Genomic DNA, 24,137 nt, shown 5'->3' on the forward strand with positions numbered 1-24,137 from the left:
CCCAGGGGAAGGAGCAGTGACCCCAAGGGAGACTGAACCAGACCTACCTGCTAGTGTTGGAGGGTCTCCTGCAGAGGCAGGGGGGTGGCTGTGGCTCACCGTGGGGACAGGGACACTGGCAACAGAAGTTCTGGGAAGTACTCTTTGGCGTGAGCCCTCCCAGAGTCTGTCATTAGCCCCACCAAAGAGCTCAGGTAGGCTCCAGTGTTGGGTTGCCTCAGGCCAAACAACCAACAGAGAGGGAACCCAGCCCCACCCATCAGCAGTCAAGTAGATTAAAGTTTTACTGAGCTCTGCCCACCAGAGCAACAGTCAGCTCTACCCACCACCAGTCTCTCCCATCAGGAAACTTACACAAGCCTCTTAGATAGCCTCATCCACCAGAGGGCAGACAGGAGAAGCAAGAAGAACTATAATCCTGCAGCCCGTGGAACAAAAACCACACTCACAGAAAGATAGACAAGATGAAAAGGCAGAGGGCTATGTACCAGATGAAGGAACAAGATAAAACCCCAGAAAAACAACTAAATGAAGTGGAGATAGGCAGCCTTCCAGAAAAAGAATTCAGAATAATGATAGTGAAGATGATCCAGGACCTCAGAAAAAGAATGGAGGCAGAGATCGAAAAGATGCAAGAAATGTTTAACAAAGACCTCGAAGAATTAAAGAACAAACAAACAGAGATGAACAATACAATAACTGAAATGAAAACTACACTAGAAGGAATCAATAGCAGAATAACTGAGGCAGAAGAAAGGATAAGTGACCTGGAAGACAGAATCGTGGAATTCACTGCTGTGGAACAGAATAAAGAAAAAAGAATGAAAAGAAATGAAGACAGCCTAAGAGACCTCTGGGACAACATTAAACGCAACAACATTTGCATTATAGGGGTCCCAGAAGGAGAAGAGAGAGAGAAAGGACCAGAGAAAATATTTGAAAAGATTATAGTCGAAACTTCCCTAACATGGGAAAGGAAATAGCCACCCAAGTCCAGGAAGCACAGCAAGTCCCATACAGGATAAACCCAAGGAGAAACACGCTGAGACACATAGTAATCAAATTGGCAAAAATTAAAGACAAAGAAAAATTATTGAAAGCAGCAAGGGAAAAATGACAAATAGCATAGAAGGGAACTCCCATAAGGTTAACAGCTGATTTCTCAGCAGAAACTCTACAAGCCAGAAGAGAGTGGCATGGTATACTTAAAGTGATGAAAGGGAAGAACCTACAACGAAGATTACTCTACCCGGCAAGGATCTCATTCAGATTCGATGGAGAAATCAAAAGCTTTACAGACAAGCAAAAGCTAAGAGAGTTCAGCACCACCAAACCAGCTCTACAACAAATGCTAAAGGAACTTCTCTAAGTGGGAAACACAGAGAAGAAAAAGATCTGCAAAAACAAACCCAAAACAATTAAGAAAATGGTAATAGGAGCATACATATCGATAATTATCTTAATTGTGAGGGATTAAATGCTCCAACCAAAAGACACAGGCTTGCTGAATGGATACAAAAACAAGACCTATATATATGCTGTCTATAAGAGACCCACTTCAGATGTAGGGACATATACAGACTGAAAGTGAGGGGATGGAAAAAGATATTCCATGCAAATGGAAATCAAAAGAAAGCTGGAGTAGCTATACTCATATCAGATAAAACAGACTTTAAAATAAAGAATGTTACAAGAGACAAGGAAGGACACTACATAATGATCAAGGGATCAATCCAAGAAGAAGATATAACAATTATAAATATATATGCACCCAACATAGGAGCACCTCAATACATAAGGCAACTGCTAACAGCTATAAAAGAGGAAATCGACAGTAACACAATAATAGTGGGGGACTTTAACAGCTCACTTACACTAATGGACAGATCAAGCAAAATGAAAATAAATATGGAAACAGAAGTTTTAAATGACACAATAGACCAGATAGATTTAATTGATATTTATAGGACATTCCATCCAAAAACAGCAGATTACACTTTCTTCTCAAGTGCGCACAGAACATTCTCCAGGATAGATCATATCTTGGGTCACAAATCAAGCCTCAGTAAATTTAAGAAAATTGAAATCATATCAAGCATCTTTTCTGACCACAACACTATGAGATTAGAAATGAATTACAGGGAAAAAAACGCAAAAAACACAAACACATGGAGGTTAAACAATACGTTACTAAATAACCAAGAGATCATGAAGAAATCAAAGAGGAAATCAAAAAATACCTAGAGACAAATGACAATGAAAACACGACGACCCAAAACCTATGGGATGCAGCAAAAGCAGTTCTAAGAGGGAAGTTTATAGCTATACAAGCCTACCTCAAGAAACAAGAAACATCTCAAGTAAACAATCTAACCTTACACCTAAAGGAACTAGAGAAAGAAGAACAAAGAAAACTCGAAGTTAGCAGAAGGAAAGAAATTGTAAAGATCAGAGCAGAAATAAATGAAATAGAAACAAAGAAAACAATAGCAAAGATCAATAAAACTAAAAGCTGGTTCTTTGAGGAGATAAACTAAATTGATAAACCATTAGCCAGACTCATCAAGAAAAAGAGGGAGAGGACTCAAATCAATAAAATTAGAAATGAGAAAGGAGAAGTTACAACAGACACCGCAGAAATACAAAGCATCTTAAGAGACTAGTACAAGCAACTCTATGCCAATAAAATGGACAACCTGGAAGAAATGGACAAATTCTTAGAAAGGTATAACCTTCCAAGACTGAACCAGGAAGAAATAGAAAATATGAACAGACAAATCACAAATAATGAAATTGAAACTGTGATTAAAAATATTCCAACAAACAAAAGTCCAGGACCAGATGGCTTCACAGGTGAATTCTATCAAACATTTAGAGAAGAGCTAACACCCATCCTTCTCAAACTCTCCCAAAAAATTGCAGAGGAAGGAACACCCCCAAACTCATTCTATGAGGCCACCATCACCCTGATACCAAAACCAGACAAAGATACTACCAAAAAAAGAAAATTACAGACCAATATCACTAATGAATATAGATGCAAAAATCCTCAACAAAATACTAGCAAACAGAATCCAACAATACATTAAAAGGATCATACACCATGATCAAGTGGGATTTATCCCAGGGATGCAAGGATTCTTCAATATACGCAAATCAATCAATGTGATACACCATGTTAACAAACTGAAGAATGAAAACCATATGATCATGTCAATAGATGCAGAAAAAGCCTTTGACAAAATTCAAGACCCACTTATGATAAAAACTCTCCAGAAAGTGGGCATAGAGGGAACCTACCTCAACATAATAAAGGCCATATATGACAAACCCACAGCAAACATCATTCTCAATGGTGAAAAACTGAAAGCATTTCCTCTAAGATCAGGAACAAGACAAGGATGTCCACTCTCACCACTATTATTCAACGTAGTTTTGGAAGTCCTAACCACGGCCATCAGAGAAGAAAAAGAAATAAAAGGAATACAAATTGGAAAAGAAGAAATAAAACTGTCACTGTTTGCATATGACATGATACTATACATAAAGAATCCTAAAAATGTCACCAGAAAACTACTAGAGCTAATCAATGAATTTGGTAAAGTTGCAGGATACAAAATTAATGCACAGAAGTCTCTTGCATTCCTATACACTAATGATGAAAAATCTGAAAGAGAAATTAAGGAAACACTCCCATTTACCATTGCAACAAAAAGAATAAAATACCTAGGAATAAACCTACCTAAGGAGACAAAAGACCTGTAATGCAGAAAACTATAAGACACTGATGAAAGAAATTAAAGATGATACCAACAGATGGAGAGATATATCATGTTCTTGGATTGGAAGAATCAATATTGTGAAAATGACTATTCTCCCCAAAGCAATCTACAGATCCAGTGCAATCCCTATCAAATTACCAATGGCATTTTTTACAGAACTAGAACAAAAAAATTTCACAATTTGTATGGAAACACAAAAGACCCCGAATAGCCAAAGAGGTCTTTGAGGGAAAAAACAGAGCGGGAGGAATCAGACTCCTTGACTTCAGACTATACTACAAAGCTACAGTAATCAAGACAATATGGTACTGGCACAAAAACAGAAACATAGATCAATGGAACAAGATAGAAAGCCCAGAGATAAACCCATGCACCTATGGTCAACTAATCTATGACAAAGGAGGCAAGGATATACAATGGAGAAAAGACAGTCTCTTCAATAAGTGGTGCTGGGAAAACTGGACAGCTACATGTAAAAGAATGAAATTAGAACATGCCCTAACACCATACACAAAAATAAACTCAAAATGGATTAGAGACCTAAATATAAGACCAGACACTATAAAACTCTTAGAGGAAAACATAGGAAGAACACTCTTTGACATAAATCACAGCAAGATCTTTTTTGATCCACCTCCTAGAGTAATGGAAATAAAAGCAAAAATAAACAAGTGGGACCTAATGAAACTTCAAAGCTTTTGCACAGCAAAGGAAACCGTAAACAAGACGAAAAGACAACCCTCAGAACGGGAGAATATATTTGCAAACGAATCAATGGACAAAGGATTAATCTCCAAAATATATAAACAGCTTATGCAGCTCAATATTAAAGAAACAAACAACCCAATCCAAAAATGGGCAGAAGACCTAAATAGACATTTCTCCAAAGAAGACATACAGATGGCCAAGAAGCACATGAAAAGCTGCTCAACGTCACTAATTATTAGAGAAATGCAAATCAAAACTACAATGAGGTATCACTTCACACCAATTAGAATGGGCATCACCAGAAAATCTACAAACAACAAATGCTGGAGAGGGTTTAGAGAAAAGGGAACCCTCTTGCATGGTTGGTGGGAATGTAAATTGATACAGCCACTATGGAGAACAGTATGGAGGTTCCTCAAAAAACTAAAAATAGAACTACCATAGGACCCAGCAATCCCACAACTGGGCATATACCCAGAGAAAACCATAATTCAAAAAGAGACATGTACCAAAATGTTCATTGCAGCACTATTTACAATAGCCAGGTCATGGAAGCAACCTAAATGCCCATCGACAGACGAATGGATAAAGAAGTTGAGGTACATATATACAATGGAATATTACTCAGCCATAAAAAGGAACGAAATTGGGTCATTTGTTGAGACGTGGATGGATCTAGAGACTGTCATACAGAGTGAAGTAAGTCAGAAAGAGAAAAACAAATATCGTATATTAAGGTATGTATGTGGAACCTAGAAAAATGGTACAGATGAACCGGTTTGCAGGGCAGAAGTTGAGACACAGATGTAGAGAACAAATATATGGACACCAAGGGGGTAAAGCCGCGGGGGTGGGGTGGGGATGGTGGTGTGATGAATTGGGCGATTGGGATTGACATGTATACACTGATGTGTATAAAATTGATGACTAATAAGAACCTGCTGTATAAAAAAATAAATAAAATTTAAAAATTAAAAAAAATATAAAAAAGATAATTGTTGGGAGGGCTAGAGAATAGGCTTGATGCTAAACTTCAAGGCACAAACCACATATAGAAATAGCCTGATGAGTAAAAGGCCCAGACCTTGTGCTGTGACCAAGAATGAGATGCTGTAATTTGCACTGCCACTCAAAATTTGACGGCAGTCACAACTGTCGCTCACACCTTCGCTACCAATGTCTCTTCTGCAACAGGAATTTGCTTTGTAACTCCTACTGCTCCCAAAGTCATAAGGCTGTGCTTCCCTGGCCAGCAAAATGGATGTCCTGCCCAAAGTACATGTCCTCCTGGGGTCCACTTCTGATTTGGAGACTGGCCTGGGTGCAACTTTTTGGTAGAGCTTCCAAGAGGACTGGAGAGTGAGTTTTTCCTCCAACATGAGAAGTGTTCCAGAGGAGCTGGCCAACCAGAAAACATGACAAATGTCCACTGTAGTGTCTATCAATAGGAGATTGGCTAATATGTTATGGCACATCCATGTATTAGACTTCTATGCAGCTCTTGAACAGTACAAGGTAGTTTCAAAAGTAATGATGTGGGAGGATCTCCAAGATACAATTAATATGTATTATACTCTACCATTTGTATTTAAAAAGTTATACATATTTATATAATTGTCCATGTATGCAAAAGTCTGGAAGGATACACAAGAAACATAGCAATGGTTGCTTCTAGAGAATGAAAAAAGGAGACTAGGATGCTTCCTTCCATTTTTTAAAATAAAAATGTTTGCCACACATAAAAATGTGTCTTTTAAACCTTTGAAAACTTTTCTTCATTTTAGAATGTCTAGAACTAAAACCAACAAACAGTGCTTATTATCCACAGTGTGATCAAAAGAGACAGCATAGATGCCAACGGTACCTCAGGATCACCAATCCCAACTTCTTCTGGGCTAAAGGTTGTCCATTTCACACCTACAATTGTGACACAATGTCTGTCTCATAAAATTGGCCTGCCTGGCTCGCACTTCCCCCTGCAGCTCTGTGAAGTTGCCAGTGAGGTTGAGCACGTAGGGAACTGTTAATAAGAATAACTATTCCATCCTAGGAGGTGAGAATCACTGTCTCCCATCCAGCTTCCAAAGTCTGAGGGAGGGTTTCTGTGATTCTTGAAAGTGTGATTTGAGAAAGACCCATGTGATTCTACTAGGCTGTAGATCTTACAATAAAATAACTTTAGCTCTGTGGCATAAAGGTCTTCATCTGAGTTCTGGGTCTCTCTAAGAACCACAGCCATTTAACACCTGCTGAGTGAGATTCAAAACACTTTCAGCTGAATCATTTGGGATGCTTACAGCAGCATAAACAGAATGCCCAACTAAATGAGGCTCAAACAGTGAGGACATTCATTATTTTACAAAACAGGAAGTCTGGACGAAAGAATTCCAGAACTGCCTAATTCAGAAGTTCAACAATATCAGAGCTCTGGCTCAGTCTTTCTGACTTTCTCATGACTTTTCCTCCACAGTGACAAAGTGACTGCTGCTGTTCCCAGCACCACATCTTCACAGGAGATTGTTGAAGGCAGGAAGCATGAAGGACTTCCCACATTTTGTCTCTCTCTCTCTCTAGTTTTTAATCAGGGAGGAAAATCTTTCCCAGAAGTCTCCAGATTTCTCCTCAGATGCAATTGGTCGAATTCTGTTATATGTCCACCCAAACCAATCACTGGCATGGGGGAAGGGATTGCCATGTTTTGGCTTAACCAATCACAGTTCATCCTCAGAACATGGGGGATAGGATTGCCTATCGGTTGTTTGTCTGAGATTAAGTTTTAACTGAATGTCCTTTCATTTTACTTGCCAAATCTGGCAGCCCTACTGGGTGACAACTCCACCTTTCCTGAGCCTGTTACCAGCCCATACTTAACAAAATCAGAGTTCCATTAGCAAGAAGAAAAGGGTAGTGCCTAAAAGTAGTGTTGAGAAAAAATTAATCAATAATCGAACTAAGAAAGAAATGGAAAAATTTTTTAATTTTAATTTTTATTTTATCTGTGTCTGCGTCAGCTCTTAGTTGTGGGATCTTCGTTGCGGCATGCGAGATCTTTCATTGCAGCGCATGGGCTCTTCATTGCGGCACACAGGCTCCTCTCTAGTTGTGGCAGTGCGGGCTCCAGAGCACACGGGCTCAGTAGTTGTGGCGCGCGGGCTTAGTTGCCCCACAGCGTATGGAATCTTAGTTCCCCGACCAGGGATTGAACCCGCTTCCCCTGCATTGAAAGGCGGATTCTTAACCACCGGACCACAAGGGAAGTCCCAGAAAATTTTATTTGAGCCAACTTAAGGATTATAACCTGGGAGGCAGTATCTCCCCCCCTTTTTAATAATCTTTGATAGAAAGCATTAGGTGGTGGTTGCTTACCTATCCTGGGTCCATCATGTCCCTCGATGTTGGGTCTTAAATAGCCCAGTTCTTTTTTTCCTTTTAGGGGGTTGTACTAGTAAGATATCTGGCAAGGACTAACACTCAATTTCAAACTGTTCAATAGGACTCATGCCAATTTTACCTTGCACATGTATTGTTCATGTTCATTAATTTATAAAGAACTGTAAATGTGATCAATAGTTTCAATTGTTTAGATATTATCTCAGTAAGAGTAGGTAATACACAGCACAAAAGGCAAGAAACTATCACTTTATAAGTTACACAAATTATAATCAAAATTGCCAATAGGAGTGACAATGTCATTAGTAAAGGTTTAAACCAAGATCCTCCTAAACCAAACCATTTTCCTAGTATTTCCCCTTAACTGGGAAGAGGATCATTCAGAGCAGAAATCTGCTTCTTTATATATGTCATAAGATGAGTTACATCAGAAGACACATCAGGTATAAAACCCCAATATTCAGTATGTATTATAGCACAACTTCCCCCTTGGGAAGCAGTTAGAATATCAAGGGCCATGAGATTCTGCAGGACGACTTTTCTTATCATGGAGACTTCTGAATTGAGCAAGCTAATGGCTTGACTACTATCATTCAAGGCTTGCTGAGTAAATTTTGTTAAACTCTCTATGTGAGTAATGATATCTTCTATTCCAAGTGAAGGGACAAATATCACAGCCAGATGATCACACCATTGCAAAACTGACAGAACCCAGTGTGCTTACATTAAAGGCAGATTGGCGGGGCTGATTCCAAGGCTACTGATAGGTGACCTTGAGCCCAAGGGAAACCAATTGTGCATCTTCCTAAACAACATGGGGAGAGCCGAGGTCATAAACATGTTCTATAAATCCACTGTGGTCCAATATTTAACATCTAGTCAAAGGGGGTATTTAGGGCCAGGTTCTGAACAGGTGTCCTTAACTGACCAGGTAAGAGGGTTCCACTTAGTTATATTGGCGATAGCTTGCACAGCACTAGAAGTTCTTTCTTCTAAAATTACATTTTTAAGGGCCAAACAATCAGAGCCTTGGAGAGGAGAAATCCACCAAGGTAACTGAGGAGTACTGGACATAGGTCATTGGCCACAAACCCAGCAATTGGATTGACTTTTTTTTTTGAAACTTACATATAATTGAGCCCAAGGAAGAGATACATTTGGTTCGTTAGCAAAAGTGTGGGCAATTATCAAAGTAATTATGCCTGGTCCGGCACCTTAAGTCAGCTGTCTAGTTCGTATGTCTTCTTCTTGTGCTGGTCTTAGCTGAAGTCTGGTGTCAGAAACAGGAGTTGCAGTTCATTCAGGACAGGAGGACTGATATAGCCCCTTCCATCGTGCCTGTAAAGAGTCCTTTATCTGATGTCTTGTCATTATGCATAATCTCCTGGTAATAGGTCATGGGTATCTGCTCTTTGTCCAGAGATAGATTACTATCATAAACTTCAGAAACAAACTCAGAATGTCCTTTTAATAATCCAATTAAACTTTACAATAATGTAACATAGCAACAAGGAGCCATCAGGGAAGTGAGTCTTAGGCAGTAAATTTAAAAAACCTCAAAGACAACACTAGAACTTAATATCCACTGAAACATAATTCTTTCCTCTCTAAAATTACCCTTATTTCTACCAAATATAGCCAAATTAATACTAATTTGTCTAAAAATAATTCTGATTTCAATAAAGTTGGCCTGATTATTTACATAAGTGTAATTGATCCTTCAGGCTTTTAAAAATTGGCTATGATGGGACTTTTTATAAGGAATCTCAAATTGAACTTTCAAAAGGCCTCTCAAGTCTAGGAAAGCCACATCAAGGGCTTGCCATCAGGTTCTGCCTGAGATATCTATAGATGTGGGTGGATTCCTGTCTTTTCGAGGTCCCGAAATATCTTGAAATTCCTGCAACCAGCAGGAGGTGGTCTTCTTATTCACCTGATAAGGCTTTTGGGAACCTAAGAATTTCTAGTTTCTGGAAGGAGCAGGTAGAGAAAAGATAAATGTTTCAATTCTACTTACAAAGTTATAATTTATTAAATTTCTGTAAGTCATACTTAGCTTGAGGGGAAGGGTTTCTTTATATCTGGAAAACACAGATTAAAAACCAGCAATATTTCAGGCACCCCTCCCCTTGCCAAATTACAACCATATTCATCAGTTCCCTCAGTCCTATGTGACTAATTCTTGATCTTAACCTTCTGTTGACAGTTTTATGAAGCCATCAGGTTTTCCATTAAAGTTCTCTAATTTCTTACCCAGTTCAGTGGAAACTATTTTTGAGTAGGAACACAATAAAACATAATTATTCCTAAAGAGTTCACCTAAAAAACTCTTATCTCACTTACATTTAACTTAAAAATTTCATCATATCAAGTTATTTTTCTTGCAGACAAATTTTGTAACAGGAATAATAAGATCTTATTTGACTTCTAGTAAACCTAAGTACAATAAAAGTATTATACTTAATGTTGATGACTCTACAGACATGTTTGTATTAACTAAACCAACAAACTTAAACTTGTTTTCATTCATTAAAAATTAATCCTGGGCTTCCCTGGGGGCGCAGTGGTTGAGAATCTGCCTGCTAATGCAGGGGACACGAGTTCGAGCCCTGGTCTGGGAAGATCCCACATGCCGCGGAGCAGCTGGGCCCGTGAGCCACAATTACTGAGCCTGCGTGTCTGGAGCCTGTGCTCCGCAACAAGAGAGGCCGCGATAGTGAGAGGCCCGCGCACAGCGATGAAGAGTGGCTCCCACTTGCCACAACTAGAGAAAGCCCTCGCACAGAAACGAAGACCCAACATAGCCATAAATTAAAAATAAATAAATAAATAAATAAAAATTAAAAAAAAAAAAATTAATCCTAAATCATATGATCCTGAAATTCATTTGGGTTAGTTTCATTTATATTTCTGAGTATTTATATAAGCACCTAATTTCCTTTAGATCGATTATATAGAGATCTTTTACAAACTAATTTTGACAATACTGATGCCAAAATATTGGCTCCCTGTACACTGATGCTGAAATGAGATACAGAGACATGGTTTTGGAAGAGAAAGAAAGGGTGGTTAAAACAGCTGGTTTTAATTCCTCAAAGAATTGGGTGGCCACCTCAAGGATATCAAAGGACTGATGTACCAGTATTTACTTAACGGTTGTAGTGGGGTTCCTCTGAAGGGCCACTGCAGTCACGAGGATTGATCCTCAGATACTTCTGCTGGGTTCTCAGTCACCTGAGGACCCCTAGTGGCCAGAGAAGCAAATGTCCCTTGTTCTTAGGAGATGAATAATTGTCTCTCATTTCACTAGCAAATGGTTTGTTCAGATCATACACTGACCTTTTTTTTCCAACTTAAGCCACATTTAACAAAAACCCAGCCACCTATATTTTTCCTAAGCCTACGGCCCAGATTCCCCTAGGTCCCTACTTAGGACATGTACCGGTACCCATTAAGACTCCAAATCTTAAGTAAAAACAGCTTGAATAACATTTTTAGGATGATCACTTAAAAACAATGAGATCCAGATATGAGGAGAATTCACCAGAACACCTGAGGAGTACTGAGAAGCTAGTGGGGCTCAATGGGCCTGTGCTGGTACTGAGTGCCAGTTCGGGGTAGACTCTAGGTGTCCTCCGGTGGGTATCACTGATATCCTGCCCACTATGCCATGCTAATGTCAACCAAAAAAATTAATCAATAGTTGATCTAAGAAAGAAATGGAATAATTTTATTCAAGCCAATGTGAGGATTATAACCTGGGAGATGGTCTTTCAGAAAGCTCTAAGGGCTGCTCCACCCGTTAGAGGTCTAAGCACAATTATATAAGTTTTTGAAACAGTTTACACAATCCAGATCTGCACATACAAAGGGAGTATTGGGTCATTGTGACCCATTGGTTGTGCTGAGGACCAGGTTTTCTCCTGGACTTTAACAGTTACACCCACTTTTTTTTCTCTTTTTTTCTTTTTTGGCCATGCCCTGTGGCTTGTGGGGTCTTAGTTCCCCAACCAGGGATTGAACCTGGGTCCCCTGTAGTGGAAGCAAGGAGTCTTAACCACTGGACCGCCAGGGAATTCCCAACAGCCACTTTCAATGCTGGGGCTGGCATTGCCCTCAATGACTGCTTTGTCAAGTTCATTTCCTGGTATGACAATGAATTTGCCTACAGCAACAGGGTGGTGGACCTTATGGTCCACATGGCATCCAAGGAGTGAAAGTCCCCTGGACCACCAGCCCCAGTGAGAGAACAAGAGGGAGAGAGAGGGTGTCAGCTGCTGGGGAGTCCTTGCCCCAGTCCTATCCCCCAACACAATGTGAATCTCCTGTTCATGACACAGTTTCCATTCCAGACTCCCTGAAGGAGGGGAGGGGCTCAGGGAGCTCTACCTTGTCATGTACCATCAATAAAAAGAAAGTCCTGGTTTATGCAGCCCAGGGTTTTCGTGTGTGTGTGTGTGTGTGTGTGTGTGTGTGTGTTGGAGGGTTGGGGGAGTGGGTTGGGCAGCGGGAGAGCCAAGATCATAGTTTTATAATATTACAGAATAAAATCCAAAATTTCAGGGTCAGCTGGCATGGTCAGATGAAGAGTGACAGATTTGTTAAAAATAATATGTGTGTAGGGCATCTTACCACATGTAATTTACATTTGTGTGAGCCGGAGTTTTAAAAGCCACCACCCAGTGTTCTTCAGCTTTGCTGTGGCATCTAAAGAAAAGGAAACACCAGCCCAGATGCTTCCTGAGACCCTGGAGTTTTCTGTGTGGAAGACTTGAGTATCACTGCTTTTTCAAAGACCACTTGGGATTGAAGATCAAGGTGCCATAGAAATGATGAGAGTGAATAGGAATGTTTCCCATGGGAGTCAGTGCCCATTCAACACTATTTTTATGCTTTTATGTAAGGGGATGATTATGATGTCAGTAATGAAAAGGCATTTCTGGGTCCTGATTATAAGTGTGACTACTGGGAGGCTGCTCAAAGACAAACATGGACCCACAACTCCTCTGCAAGGCACCGGCTTAACACTGCTAGCAGCTGCCCGGCTCCCCAACCCTGTGTAAAGCCACTGGTTTGTCAGATCCCTGTGAACTCTGGCCTACAGCCCAGGCAGCTCAGAAATTCTGGCTGTCAGACTGGAAACAGTGTGACAACCTTTTTAAAGTGTCTCTTCTGGGAGACAAAAATCCAATGGCTTGCCTGAAGATACTTACTGGGATCATGTCTGATAAACACCTAAGTTTTCTGAGGTTGGCCAGAAATAAACTTCATATGTATACATATCTTTTGGTGAAAAAATAATATCATTTTCCTAGACTATATTTATGTTGCAGACTTGATTAAAGGAGAGCTTGGGTAAACATGAAAGATTGAATATGTTTTATCTTTTCCTTCCTAAATCCCCACTATAATAACAGTAAAGAAGTAAAAAGACCATAAACCCATAGGGTTAAAGAGAAAGGAGAAATGATGACAGGAGTTAAGAGACGTCAACACAATATTGGAAGATGAAAGCAGATGGACGATTGGTAACTGATTTAGCAGAATGGAGAGACTTAAATAGAAGGGAGCTGGTGAAAGGGGTGCAGCAGGTAGAGGGGGGCAGTGGAGGGCACCAATAAAGAGAAAGTCAGTTGGCTCAGCAGAACACAGGAAAGGGTAAGGAATCAAAGGCGCAACCACTGATCTGTTCCTCATCTCTCTATTTTTGCCTTTTCCAGGGTTTTCTTAAATGGAATTATGTAGTCTTTGGAACCTCGCTTCTTTCATTTAGCATAATGTATTTAAAAGTCATCTGTGTTGTAGTATCAATACTTTTTTCCTTTTAATTGCTAACTAGCGATCCATTTTATAAATGTGCCACAATGTGTTGGATTCGTTCCAGGTTCTGCTATAAACATTTGTGTAGTGGTTTCTCAGTTTTTCTGTCAACATAGGTTTTCATTTCACTTGGGTAAATACCTAGAAGTGAGGTTCTGGGTCCTGGTAAATCCTCTGAATAATGCTGATTACTTTGTTGTTGTTTTAACAAGCAACCAATCCAGCGAGCTGCAGACCGCAAGTTCTGGTTCACCTTCTTTGGGAAGTAGTTCCTGTATCAGTTCAGTTTTCAAAGACTTTGCTATACTGTTTGGATCTACCCTTTCATGTCTTACTCTGGAGTTGGTCTGGGACTTGGATGTTGATTTATCAATATATTTATGTTGTAGTTCCATACCTAAAGCTTTGTATGCTTCTTTGGGTGTGTCTTGCACATGAACAGCCTGGGGTGAGCCTCAGACTTGTGTCAGTTTATAGACAAAATCAGAGATACCCTTCTCCAGCTCTCTCTTCTGAGGGATTTCCACATCACAAATCAATTGATCGTGTGGCTTCTCTTGCCCTGTCATAGTTTATTGTGAAGGATGAGAAGGATGACAAATTCTGCTGTTATAAATGTTTAGTGACAGCATTTCACTTTAATCTCCACCCCCTGCTCTGCCTCTCAGGTCATCCAAAACCACTGTGTTCACACATTTCACACGAAATAAACTCACTGTCATTCTGTGTTGTCAGGAGGATTCCCATCAACAGAATGTTTGGGAAATGTGTTGTAACATCCTATACAAGGGCTGCCAAACAGCCATTGTACCATATGATTTTTTCTGGCACTTTAGAGACTCTTTAATCACCCTTTTGATGTAAAAAAATTTGTCTGCCAATAAGTTTTTCTCTAAAATAGGAGGTCGTGACAGGGTACAGACACAAAATATTTTTGCAGTTGGACGTATAGGACTCAGTAGCCATAAGGGTGCATTTCAAAACTTTTGGATACTTTTTTAAAAAAAGTTTCTCTCTTTATCATAAATAATAATTTGCCTTTTGTCGTATCTAATGCTGCTCTGTTGCATGACTGTCTTTGCTTGGTTCAGCTTCCCAAACTGAGCAGTTTTTAAAAGCACAGGGTCTTTTAAGGTGTCAAAACTCACCTTTGGTGCCATATCCAACATTCAAATAAGAATCCTTGTACCTTGATCACATTCTTACCACCTTTAATTTCATACTTCTGTGACTTGGGGCAACAGAAACAAATATGAAAGTGTTTCCCTGTCTAGAGTTTGTTTGTGAGTCCCCTTCAAACAAATACATCACAAGAAAATAAAACTACAGACCAGGACTTCCCTGGGGGTCCAGTGGTTAAGACTCCACGCTTCCACTGCAGGGGGTGCGGGTTCAATCCCTGGTCAGGGAAATAAGATCCCACAGCCTGTGTGGTATGGCCAAAAAGATAAAACAAAAAACAAACAAACAAAACAAACTACAGACCAGCCATAAGGACAGTCATTTTTCTCACATAACAAGATGTCTGGGGGCTAGGTGGTCCAAGGTCAGCTCAGAGCCTTGATAAGGTCATTGCAGATCCCAATAGACCAACAAGTCCATCTTTCTGCCTTGCCATCCTCAGCATGTTGGTGATGCTTCCACTTGGGGTTTCAAGATGGCTGCAGCAATTGCAGACAATGCAGGAAGACATGATTTCATCCAGCAAAAAGGAAAATGCAGTGCTTCTTCCCATGCATCTCTTTATACTAGAATAGACAAAAAACTTCTTAACACACCATTCTAAGACAACAAATATGCTATATTAGTGATTATATTAATAATTCTTTGGCAAAAGGAAGAAGAAGCCAGCAAAATAAAACTAAAAACCTTTCTGGCAAACAGCAAAATCCAGAAACTTAAGTAGCTGAGGTACAGATCCAACACTGACGGCTATTTTACAAGATAATTCATTAGCAAGGCTAGGAGATTGATAGCTGCACTCTATAAGGGATAATACAAAAATTTTGGATGCCTAATGTCTACAAGAAAGTTCTTATCAGTAACAGTGAAAGACATTTTTATGATTACACAAAAAGAACAAGAAGAAAGAAGATATTGAGCAGGTAAACAGGTAAAAATTTCACAACAGAATCTCTTTCCTGAATGTAGGTCTGCACAGTTCACCCTGGCTAGATATATAGTCAACATAACTTCTGGGGTGATGAAGTGGCCTGCATTTTCTGTAGGACTGCACAGTGATTAATGCTGGGAGCATATAAATGGTATCATACAATACGTGGCCTTTGTGTCTGCCTTCTTTCACTTTGTATCATGTTTTCAAGGTTCATTTGTGTTGTAGCATGTACCAGTACTTCATTCTTTTTTATTGCCAAATAACATTCTATTGTGTAGATATACCACATTGTGTTTATCCATTCATCATTTGATGGACCTATGGGTCATTTCCACTTTGGGGCTGTTTTGAATAGGGCTGCTATGGATGTTCATTCATAAGTTTTGTTTTTTTTTTTTTTTTATAAATTTATTTATTTTTGGCTGTGTTGGGTCTTCGCCTCTGTGCGAGGGCCCTCTCTAGTTGTGGCAAGCGGGGGCCACTCTTCATCGCGGTGCGCGGGCCTCTCACTGTCGCGGCCTCTCCCGTTGCAGAGCACAAGCTCCAGACGCGCAGGCTCAGCAGCTGTGGCTCACGGGCCCAGTTGCTCCACGGCACGTGGGATCCTCCCAGACCAGGGCTCGAACCCGTGTCCCCTGCACTGGCAGGCGGACTCTCAACCACTGCACCACCAGGGAAGCCCCATAAGTTTTTATTTAAACACGTTTCTACTTCTTTTGGGTACATACCAAGGAGTGTAATTGTTGGGTTATATTGTAATTCTGTTTAACTTTTTGAGGAACCACCAAACTGTTTTTCACAGTGCCTGCACCATTTTACATTCCCACCAGCAATGTACAAGTGTTCCCCACTTTCTCATTAACATTTGTTATTTTCTGTTTTGTCTTGTTTTCTAATTATGGCCAGCCTAAGTAGGTGTGAAGTGGTATTGATTAGCATTTCCCTAATGACTAATGATGTTAGTTATTGTTTGGGTATTTGGTTTGAACACTTTCTTTCTAGCAACTAAATCACCCAATGAATGTCAGTGCTTCTGGTGAAGGTGGTAATTGAAGCAGATAAGTGTTTAGATGGTGCTCTGGTAAAAATTTGAGTCTGTACATAGCCAAGTCATAGAGCCAGTGCAGAGTATTCAAATAGATTAACATATGCCTGATGGTGCTCTTGCCTGTCTTCATAAATGTCATTTCAGGCCATTATGACCATTTCTGAATGGTACAGGACTGAAGTACAACTCAAGATCCACACAGCATGCTTATAATAATGCCCTAACTCCCTCTGAAGATGAAACACATTTATTTGTGTTCCTTAAGCCAATGCATAGAAAAATTTCACTGAGACACTCTTTGGACCACTGTTCTTTGTTTCTCTTTTTAAAAATTAAATAATACATTCATATAGTTCAAAAGCCAAACAACCTAAAAAGGAGTAGCCTTAAAAGACTCACTCTCACCTTATCCCCCATCCACTTCAGTTCCCTTTCCAACAAGTAACTGCTTTTCATTGTTTTGTGTGTGTGTATGTGTGTGTGTGTGTGTTTCCTTACGCAAATACAAACAAATCATATATGTTCTGGGAGAGCGAAATACATGCTGTTTTGTACTTTTCTTTTTCTTCATTTATTTCTATCTCAAAGATCTTTTCACATTAATGTTACAGAAATATATGAGATCTGTTTTTCCATAGAGCATGTTGTCAAACTTTTGGATTTTTATTAGTATGATGGTTGAAAATGGTATTTCATTGTAGTTTTAATCTTTATTTCTCTTTATTATTAATGAGTGTGTCTATCTCTTTGTATGATAAAGGGCATTTGATTCACTTTCTTGAGATTTGTCCGTTCATATTCTTTCTCCATTTTTCTGTTGGGTTGTTGGTTTTTTTCTTAATAATTTCTAGGAGCTTTTTGACTATTACTGATGTTATCACTATGTCTATGACCTGAACTGTAAATACTCTTTGTCCAGTTTGTCATTTGCCTTCTAACTTTACTTATAGTGACTTTGGCCTTGCTAATTTTCTCCATGCTACTTTTATATTTACAAGTAGAACAGAGGAGGAGGAGCCAGGAAGAAGACTGAGAAGGAATAGCTGGTTAAAGAATCTGGAGAAGAAAAGTGTTTCAAGAAGGACAGAGTTGTCTAAAGGGTCAAATGATGCAAAACAAAACAGAAACTAAGACAAGGTCATAGAAATGAACATCAAATTTGGCAAAAGGGGGGCAGTTTTAGTGGTGGAGATAAACACCTTGTTGGAGCGAGTGAGTGAGGAAAGGCGATGGAGAGAACTTTGAAAAAGTGTTGCTCTGTGGTGGGGCAGAGAAATGTGGTGGTAGATGGGGAAACAGGGTCAAGAAAGGGTTTTTTAGTGGGAGATGCTATACTAGAGAATATCTGTAGGTTGATAAAAGTGGGAGAAACGATCTAGTGGTGAGAAAAAAGCCAAGGATGCAGAAGGAGGTAGAGGGAATACTTTTAAGAGTGAGGCCCTTCAGAAGGGCAAGAGGGGGTGGGATTCAGGCCCACACAGAGGACAAGCTTCATCCATCATGAGCATGGGCACAGCTGGGAAAGTGGTAGGTGTGGGTGATGGTAAGCTGATGGAGGAGTTCCTGCCTGACTGCTCTTGTTTCCTCATGAAGTATGTGGTGAAGACAAGCTGAGAGGACTCCAGTAGAAAAAAAGAAGTGGGAGATCAATGTGTTAGAATGTGGGAAAGGAAACATACGAGGGAAGGTTGCTGCAATGTTGAGTCCCATTTGAGATTTATGGTGAAAATTTCAAGGGAAGCCAGGGGCCACAGCTGTGGTTTCATCTCCAGCCGTGCTCAGGCCTGGAATGGGAAGATAGTATCAGGTCAGGAAGCTGTCAAGCAAAAACAATGGAGGGGGAGGGGGCAAGGGAGAAGGGTAATAGCAAGGGAGCGATTATAGTAATGAACATGGAATCTGAGCTGAATGAAGAGGAAGTAAGGATATGGGGAAAGATGGTTAGTAAAACAGAAGGTGGTAAAAAAATCAGAGGCCTCAATAAGATAGAAGAAATATGGGACCGCAAGCACTAGCCTGGGTGAGATGGAAGGATGGGAAATAGGGATCTAAATATCAAATCAGAATACTTGAAATAGAGATTTTGGAGATGGTGCAGTTATTGGTGAAAGAGTATGACCGTAGGAGTGAGTGGCTGCAGTGAGGGAATCGGAACTTGCATTTGAGGAGGTCAGGAGCTGAGTTCCCAAGACGTTGGATAACGCCTCTGGGCAGAACCAAAGGATTGGCATCTAGAATGTATACAATAGGAAAATCTTATGAGAATATTCTGGGTGAAAGTGTAAATAAAAATAGATTGTTGAATACGCAGCTTGTGTTCTGTTTTATTTAGACACGGATTTAAATGGTGGGAACTGTGGAGATGTGTACTTAAGTGGTTTAGGAAATTATATACCATGAGGTTATTTATTTTTGGGGGTATGGAGGGTGGAGTGGCTTTATAATAATTCATAACAGTTGGTACAAGCCTGCTAGGGGAAGAACGCTGAAAGATCACAGCCCATCAAGGTCTCAACTCACGTTATTTTTCTCACAAATTACACAACCTTCTTGTTCATTTGCTGGGCAAGCTCTGCACACATGTTTACAATCTGGTTAAAGAATCAGCCTTTACAATGACGTTATTAAACACAAACATACACAGTGGTGGCCATAGTAACAGCAGGGCGCCTCTGGAGTTTGATGCTCTCAAATCCAGTTTCCTCGGCAACATCTGAGGAGGGTTGTGAGCCTTTAGGGAAGAGGCCATTTTCCCATGCACGTTCACAGGAGAAAAAAACACGCAGCCAGAGAATGTTCATAAGGGTTGGTGTGACCTTCCTTGTCCTCCTGGCAGGCAGTCACAGCTGTAGACGCCCGAGATGCTCTGCTCTCCGGCTCTGAGGGATTTCTGTGACCACGTCAAGATGCCATCGACAATCAACCAAGCGAGGCTGTGAGGATCTGTGGACCTTGTCGCAGCCCTCAGGTTCCCTATTTGAAAGAGGAGTGATGTTCAATGCATTCTTGGTCAGGAGGCAGGTCAGGAATGAAACTTGCCAAAAAGAATTGATACGGCTGTAATATCATTCAGGGTCCAGTCAGGAATATAAAAACCATACCAGTTATTTTTAACAGAGGGGATTTATTATAAGGACTGCAAAGGCCAAAGGAAAGGGCCCAGGAAACATAGACGTGTCAACAGAAGGAAGCCCCCGGATGGGTAGTGGTTAAAAAAGGCAAGAGGTGGGAGTTACAGGAATCCAGAAGCTTGGAAGAGGTGGAACTCAGGCCTCAGAGGAAGGAGTACTGGACAGTTGGTGCAGGTATCTTTGATGCACACAGTCAGATTGGTTCTGAGACGGGGAAAAGCTGGAAACTTGAACTGCGCTAAAGAGCTGTTGCTGGAAGCAAACCACAAGAAGCCAGTCCCTTCTCTCTCCTCCAGCCTTGCAGGTTTCCCCTCCTGGTGGAGTCCAACAGGGTGCCAGCTGGTTTGCTGAAGTCCAGCCCCACCGAGCAGCCATAGGAAACAAAAACAGGTTTCCAGTTTGGGGGCTGTCGCAGACAATGCTGCTATGAGCATTCTTGTGTATATCTTTTGATGCCATTTGTGCACTCATATTTTGGGGGTATATACCTAGGTGTGTACTTGCTGGATTTAATAGATACAGGTATTAACCATTCTGGAGAATGTGTAGTGGTATCTCATGATTTCAATGTGCATATTTCTAATTTCTATTGAAGTTGACCGTCTTTGATCACTTGGATATCCTCTTTAGAAAGGTTTCCAGTCAGGGTTCTAGCCCATTTATAATTGGGTGGTCAGTCTTTTTCTTATTGTTCTATGGGGTTTTTAAGTATATTCCTGATATATAAGCCCTTTGATTATGTGTATCGTGAATATTCTCTCCCAGTTTGTGAACTTGCCTTTTTCACTCTCTCAACAGCATCTTGTGATAAATAGATGTTCCTAATTTTATGTAGTATAATGTATCAATTTTTTTCCTTTAGGGCTAGTGCTGTTTGTGTCTTTTTAAAGGAAAATCTCCTTATTCCAGGGTCATGAAGATACTCTCTTATATTCTTTTTTTTTTTCTATTTTCCATCTCTTTGTCCATATGAACTGAATTCTAGTGATTTTTTCAGACCTATTTTCTAATTTGTTAGTTCTGTTTTCAGCAGTTTCTAATCATCTACTGGATTTCTAACTAAAATATTATATTTTTAATGCCTAAAAATTCTACATTTTCCCTCAGTTCTGCCTGGTCATGTTTGACAGCCTCTTGTTCCTGTGTTGTCTTTTCAAAATACTCTTTATTTCTTTAAACATATTAAACATATTTAATGTATATTCTGTACCTAAAAATTACAATATCTGCAGTCATTGCAAGTGTGATCCTACCACTCCCAAGTTCAATGTTTCCACTCTCATTGTTTATGGTAGCATGTTTCCTTCTGATTTTTAGAACTGTTTGCTATGAGCTCAAGTTTGTCAGAATTTTATCCATGGGAATCCTTCAATGCCTGATTTAAAGTATATTCTTCCAGAGAAGAATTGTAATTTCTTGTGCTTAGAAACATTACTAAATTGAGATCACTTAAAATTTGGGGCTTTTTTGGCTCCCCAAATTTTAAGGGCCTGGAAATATGTGGGAGACTCCCTCCCCCACCTCCACCCCAAGCCAAGATCTATTTGGGCAAATATTCTCATCTCTCCTTTACTCACTGAGGATGTTGGCGTTTGGGGATCCCAAGTTTATTACAGAGTCTTTGATCCAACTTTGCATTTTGTACGGACCCGGGCTTTTTGTCTCTTGTCCCCAGATTTGACTTCTTAAAACCCTGACCTTGGGCACCAGGAACCTGCAGATACCACCAGGGCTACACTGGCTTCAGTGCTGGCTTACCAATTTTTTTTTTTTTTTTTTTTTTTGGCTGTGTTGGGTCTTCATTGCTGCATGCAGGCTTTCTCTAGTTGCGGCGAGCGGTGTGCGGGCTTCTTATTGTGGTGGCTTCTCTTGTTGCAGAGCATGGGCTCTAGGCGTGCAGGCGTCAGTAGTTGTGGCTCCCGGGCTCTAGAGCGCAGGCTCAGTAGTTGTGGCTCACAGGCTTAGTTGCTTCGCGGCATGTGGGATCTTTCCGGACCAGGGCTCGAACCCGTGTCCCTGCATTGGCAGGAGGATTCTTAACCACTGAGCCACCAGGGAAGCCCTGGCTTAACAATTTTGGTTTTATACTTTCTTATTCCTTTCCCTCACTTTTCTGCCAGCCCAGCAATGAATTTTAAAACATTTAAAACTTTTTATCCATAATTTTGAGCGTTCTGTACCAGGAGGGTTTTCCTGCACATTAGTCTACCATATTGTCAGAAACGGAAGTCCAATAATCTTTCTTAGAAAATATGATACTCATGCAGGAGCCCCATAAGGCATATAATTTCTTCTTCAGCAGTCGGTCAAGGACTTTTTACAAACCCAAGTTTTCTCTTTCCTACTGTGTTTCTTCATGTTTGTTTAGGGTGTCTCAGGAGAAATTCCTTCTATAAATGTGTAGTTGCCATAAGTGAGAGCAAATTGAATGAAAACTCCCTAAAAATAGCAATTATTGCACCAGGTAACGAGATGATCATCCAGGACCATATTAAGTTGGGAAAAAATAAAAGCTATGGGAGAAATGATTAACCCAGATGATACCTTTCTGTCAAGATCAGAGCCATCTTCTTTCACAATTTTGCAATTTAGAAAGAGCTAGGAGTTGTTTAAAATAGATGAGCTCCCTGTCTTGGGATGTAAATTTAAGTGGAGCAGTTCTGGTAAAGAAACCAGAGGGGGTCTTCTGAACAACTCCAGTTCTGACTTTGTACAAAGATCATCCTTGAAATGCTTTAAAGAAAAAAAATACAGGACTTCCCTGGTGGTCCAGTGGTTAAGACTCTGCGCTTCCAGTGCAGGGGACGCGGGTTCATTCCCTGGTCAGTGAACTAAGATCCCACATGGCGTGCAGTGCGGCCAAAAAAATTAAAGAAAAAAATTTTTTTTTAAAAAAGAAAAAAGAAAAAGAAAAGGAAAAAATCCTCCAGCAAAGGTGGTGGGCAGAAAGCCCAGCCAATATTTGTGTCTTCTTAAGCCAGAAAAGACACTTTTCTCCTTCTTAAAAGGCCTCAGGAGGACCAACTTAGGATTTTTACTGTTCCTGGGAGGCTACTGATGGCTCTGGCTTCTTTTAATATGCAGGAGACCAGCCCCTTTCCATTCTAGGTCTTAAATAAGCTTGGTGTTAATAACACACTTCATCACTTCACTGGTAGTGTTTTTAACAGTTGGTTTCTTGGGAGGATTTATAATACCAGGATCTCTTCTACAAAATGTCGCTGCCTTTCAAAAAGGGCTATCCAGTCTTCTCGTCCAATGGTCCCATGGCTCACATATAACAGGAGCCCCATGAAAATCTGTTAACTCTGGGTCCTGTAGTCATCAAAATACAGCCTAGGACATCATAATTTTTCAGTAACACCATTTTTTCCCCACGTAGATTTCCACTTTCAAAGGCACAGGTAAATGTTCATTTTGTAGTAACGTATGAGAGGCCTGCCTGTCTGCGTCAATGGCGTATTTTATGACAACCTTCCAAAAGCAAAATAGGTCTGCCTTGGTTTGCCCTTCTGTCCAGGGAAATGATGGCGGCAGCATGTTGTTGCCAATAGGCACCTGGTAAGACTGGTCAAAAGAGAAACTCCTTGGCCAGTTGGTGGAGTATTACCACTGTGTTTGAGGCACATTAAACCAGCCCTGACCGACACTTCCCATGTCTGGCAGCCCTGCCAATGTCAGGGCCAATGGCCTCTTGTGATGAGATGTAGCCCTTCCCAGCTGGCGTGGCATATACTCACACTTCAGTTAGAACTGAGCTTTGCTTCAACTTCTGCTTCATGCTACTGTACTTCTTCTCAGAGCATATCACATCTTGATAGTTTTATATTCACCTGGATCCCTCTCCAAGCCCTATTCAAAGTTTGCGTCTGTAGAGAGAGTGTGCCTGTGTTTTCACCAGGACTCTGCCAGCCACTGTGCAGTTAACTGTGGTTTCTGGGATGTGTGACACAGAACTTATTTTCGCCCAACTTGGACCCAACCCAGACGTTCTTGACCCCTGAAACCTTGATAGACCTGCTGTTAGGCCAGCCTGATTCACTCAAGTTTTTTTTCTCCTTCCAGCATCCTTAATGTGGAGGAGTGTTCGTAATCTGATAATTTGTCAATTTTTTTTCAGGTTAAAAAACGCCCAGTCGTCT

Source organism: Balaenoptera musculus, chromosome 13, assembly GCF_009873245.2.
Source record: "Balaenoptera musculus isolate JJ_BM4_2016_0621 chromosome 13, mBalMus1.pri.v3, whole genome shotgun sequence".
Classification (NCBI taxonomy): Eukaryota; Metazoa; Chordata; class Mammalia; order Artiodactyla; family Balaenopteridae; genus Balaenoptera; species Balaenoptera musculus.